We start from the raw sequence: 5084 nt of genomic DNA, 5'->3' as shown, positions 1-5084 counted from the left end.
TTGCCAGGTTAGTAGAGCATAAGCCAAGAGTGGCTGGAGACAACTGAGCACCAGAATTAAAAACAATAGAAACTAACAGAGAAGGGAGCAGAACTTATGATGGAGAGAGTTGGAACACCACTGGATATTTGAATATCTGGGTCAGAAGTGCCTGAAGCACCTGGACTTTGCAGTGGTACAGCCACTTCTCTTTTGTGATTAGGGGGGTTGGAATTGAAAGGAGCCCTGTGTTGTCATCATCCTGGCATGCAGTTTTTTCCACCCCAAAGGAGGAACACCTTGACCACAGGGACTGTCTCTTTATAATTCTGTTATCTAACCATCTGCTCAGCCTCTTGTCTCTTACCTGGGATTGAGTGACCCAATGGATAGGAGAATGAGATCAGTAGGCAACCAGTCACATCTTTCAATGGCAAACTCAGGATTTGGGATTTTTGTCATTTCTTACATAATTCACTGTATCCTAGCTTCATGTCAGCAGCTGGATGCATTCCTTCCCTGCTTCTTTAAAATGCCCATTAGCGTGTTTCCTTGTCATTTGATTCTCTTCGTGCTGAGGTGTAACGGAAACAGATTCCCTTTAATGGATGGCTCCTGTTAGGATTTATTTGCAGTATTGCTTGGTTTTAACAACCAGGATATTACAGCATCTGGTGATTAATGTGATGGGAAGGAGTGAACATGCTACATGAGTCATTACATTAGACCCAGCATGTTTAATGGTTTGTTGTGCTGAGAAGGGAGCAGCAAGGAGCCTGTTGAGGGCAAGAAAAGGCAATGAGCCCAGAGACTATTTTTTTTTTTCAAAATGTCTAACTTATAAGGAGAGAGCTGTCATCATTTTCCTAAATGTAAATGGAGAAACAACATTGAGGAATTATTTTCCTTCTTTCTGGTAATGAGTATAGGATGAAAGTTGAGCCATGTTTTACTAGAATATTCTATAGTGATACAGGGTGGTAATGAGGGTCAGTCAGCTCTTAATGACCAGGTAAACTCATTATTTTATCGACATCTACTTTCCTACCTGTAAAATAGAAAAGAGAGACCCTGTCTACAAAGTCAAAACGTGGGCCTGATTTTTAAATGAAAACTTGGCATGTTAAAAGTTTCATTTTTAGGGAGAAAGCAGTGCTAATCAAAGTACAAAAGTACTGTCCTGGGAGTCAGGAGTCTTGTTCTACTTTTTGCTCGGTTTCTATTTGGATGAACCACCATTTGAGTCTCAGTCATGTCACTTCCCTTCAAGGCTTAGTACTTTTTATATCACAGGATGGTGGTGAGTTGTGAGAAAGAATTTGTGAAATTTAAGCAATAACATATGTAAGGACATTTGATGATCATGGAGTAGCATTATCAATAATAGTGCAGGTCACATGGGATGTCTAGAATTATGGAAGTATGTTTTCAGACATTTTCCAGGAATGTAAATTAAATTTCTTTCCATTCCTACCCTTGGTGCCTCTCGTCCATTCTTCACACTGGCGCCAAAGTGGTCCTCTAAAAATATATAAATCTGATTATATCACACCCCATGCATGATGGACTCCAATGGTTTTCTATTGCTGTTTTGATTGGAAACATGGCAACAAGCCTCTATACCATCTGGTTTGTTCCTACATGTCCCTTCCCATCTCACAGCACCTCTTCTGCTGCCTGGTTCTGCCCACACTGTCTTCTTCCAGGAGTGAGTGCACCAGGCTCCTTCTCTTCACATTGCATGTGCTGCTCCTTCAGCCTACAATGCTCTAACCTCCCAGCTTCCTGACCTTTATCTCATGTGGTAGGCTGAAAAATGAAGCGCTAGAAGCTGCAAATACCTTTCTTACACGGTAAAAAAGGACTTGAAGATGTGATTAAGGACCTTGACAGGGAGAGATTCTCCTGGATTGTCCACAAGGGCTGACTGTCATTGCAGGTTCCTTATATAAGTGAAGAAGGAGAATCAGAGTTGGTATTAGGAGATGTGACAGTGGAACGAGAGGCTGGAATGGGTGTAAATGAACAATTGTTCCAGATCTGTCAGTGGAGAACAGAGAGAAGGTCACCTAAGACATGACTGTAAGTGCAGCCAGTGGAAGCTTCTTACAGAAAAAGACTCAAGCTGTAAAGTTTAGCGGGAGAAGGACCCTGACTGAAGAGGTGGGGGTAGAGAATGTCCACAGGAGCGGGGAGAGCCTGGGTATGTGTTCTCAAGGAACTGAGAAGGGAAACTGGGAAGCGTACAGAATGCTGGCATGCCCAAGTGGTGATGGTTGAGGTTGGAGAAGAAATTGAAGGCCCGATTATCAATAGCCCCATTAACCAGGTCAGTGATTTAGGTCAATGCAGGGCTGTGGAAGGGTTTTAGACAGAAGAGAGAAATGATGAAATTTGAACAGAGGAAAAGGATTTAAAATGCCTGTTTAAGAATTTGGGAATGGGAAGATTTTGGTCTGCAAGGGACCACAGGGGAGGGTGAATGAAATAAAACCAACTGCTCCTAGAGATATTTAGGAGGTAGCCGCAACAGAACTTGAAACTGATATTGAAGCTGTTGGGGTGTGGGAGCCAAAGATTCTTCCTAGACTATTAACTTGGAAAACTGAAAATATTGGTGATGATGCCATTCATTGCATTAAGAAAGATGGAATGAGGAATATACTAAAGAGAAAAGCCATTGGCTCAAAATATATGTAGAAACAGGTTCTTTGTTCAGAGGTAATGAAGTCAGCTTTAATACCAGCTAACTAACCTGGATGGGAGTTGACTGAAGGGACTCTTGGTTATGAGGAGGGTCTGAAGTGGTAGCTTCAGAGGGTGGACACCTGAGAAGACACATAAATGGGATAAATACAGGTTCATGCATTTTAAGTCCCCAAATTAATCTAATAATATAATGTAGGAGAGATTAAGGCAATATAATTTCTAAAGCATACAAAAATGTTTTATATTTTATTTTGTAATTGAAAAATAAAAAAAATTTATTTTATTGGATAACATGTTGTTTTTTCAATATCTACATATTGTGGAGTGCTCAATTGAGCTAATTAAAATATTCAGTATTTCACATACTTATCTTGTTTTGTGTGTGGGATAAAAATACTTAAAATCTACTCTCAGGCGTTTTCAAGAATACAAAGTATTACTATCCACACAAACCCTACCATGTCATGCAGTTTCTACAAAGCTAATGTGATCTTGGGTGGCCAAACTGGAGGCATAACATTTAAAATAAACATGGAACTCTTTCTCTTGTACCCTAAGCTGCTCAGTCCATTTCTGGAGTACTAAATCCCATTTCGGATCACACAGATTAACAATAATGTGGAAAGTCTGTCTCTTTCTACTGTCCTTCACATCCCTACAACCCCACCCCTCCCCTCACTTCCCTCTACACAAATCAAGTTCCTTCATTCTTCCCTATTCCCCAGCCCCATTATGGAGCGGCAGAAAGAGACAGACATTATTACCCTAAATACATGAATGATTACACTACTGGGGTGACTCTGAACCATGTACTCAGAGGAATAAGAAATCATACTCCACTTGTGTACAATGAGTCAAAATACATTCAACTGCAAAATTAATCAATTAAAATTAAAATATTTCCACACATTAAAAAAACAAAACAAAACAAAACATGAAAAGTCTGGAGAACATCCATAGGGAAGTATTGAGGATGGTGAAGCAATTATTGAAACCCAACCATCAATAAAGAGGTGTTTTTCAAGGAATTGGGAAGTTTGGGGAGAAGAGAAGCTTGGTGTGTTTGGTACTGTGGAAGATGTGTATTATACAAAGGCTGTCATATGAAGAAGAATTATCCCAAGGGAAAGAGCTGGAGTCACAGAAAGTAGTCGGGGAGGTCAAGGGATTGAGAAGCTTTGTGTTGAATAAATGTGGAATCGTTTTGTAATAAGTAATGAATAGATTGGCAGAGTTCCTCTCCATATAAAGGAAAACCATTGAAATAATTGGGTTTTCCAAAGGCAGAAGTGGTTGCCGCAGATGAAAATTCCTGGAGGTTCACATATGGGATTTTATTGTTCAGTGTTTAAAGAATCAATGGGATAAATGACTTTTGGTCCCTGAAGACCACTAGTTATGTTGAGGATGAGAGTCTGAATATACCAGTCTGCTCAGGTAGCAGTTCTCAGAATTATCTGTGAAGGTGAGAGAATAGCAATGGCTCCTGACTCCATGTATAAAACCATTATCTTGTCTTGGCTTCACTAGAAGCCAGGGATTTGGGGACTGCATGTCCATGAGTGTGTGTTTTCCATCTGTAGTTGGGCTAAGTGAGCTGTGATTATGTGCTGAAAATTTGTGGGAGGCAGGAGGATAGAACTGTGCAAGCTGCAGTGGCCTGGTCCCAGGGAGGATCTTGACTGATATCTTTCATCATTTTAAAAAATGCAATCCTGGAATTTTAATGACCAAAGAACCTTAGAAGTCAACTTCCAAGGCAGTTTCTGAATTCAGACTGTGGCTTCTTAGAAGCTGGAGTTCCTGAAAAGACTTGGTATGACTGAAGAATCAGCTTTTAACAATAATAAAATAAAATTTAAATATGCATATTGAGCTAATTAAATATAAAATTTAAATATGCATATTATTATTTTAAGTCAATCAGAAATTACCTGGCTAGTCCAAATTTGTGGATTATATGATGCATATGCTCTTTTATATATGTATATTTTTAGTTGTAGTTGGACACAATACCTTTATTTCACTTATTTGTTTTTTTGTGATGCTGAGGATTGAACCCAGGGCCTTGCACGTGCAAGGTGAGTGCTCTACCGCTGAGCCACAACCTCAGCCCCATGATGCATATGCTCTTTATATGTTGTATGAACTTTATATTTAATTTATCACAGTCCCCCAAATAATATTTTACAAAAGGATCTGGGGAGGGGGTATAGATTTTTCTCCTCTGTGTGCCTTAGAAACCATATATTGTTTCACAAAAGATGGAATGAGGTTCACTGTCCACTGTTGAAGGCATCAGCTATTCTAAGAGCTGTCATGGTGACATATTTCTCCTCATTTATACTGAAAGTGGGGCATTTTCTTATAAGACATGTTGAAAACAATTTATCTGG

The sequence above is a fragment of the Marmota monax genome, unplaced genomic scaffold (genome assembly GCF_021218885.2).
Source record: "Marmota monax isolate L192 unplaced genomic scaffold, Marmota_monax_Labrador192_F-V1.1 WCK01_AAM20220418_F8-fsc00009, whole genome shotgun sequence".
Taxonomy (NCBI): Eukaryota; Metazoa; Chordata; class Mammalia; order Rodentia; family Sciuridae; genus Marmota; species Marmota monax.
Note: the sequence above shows the minus strand (reverse complement) of the source record.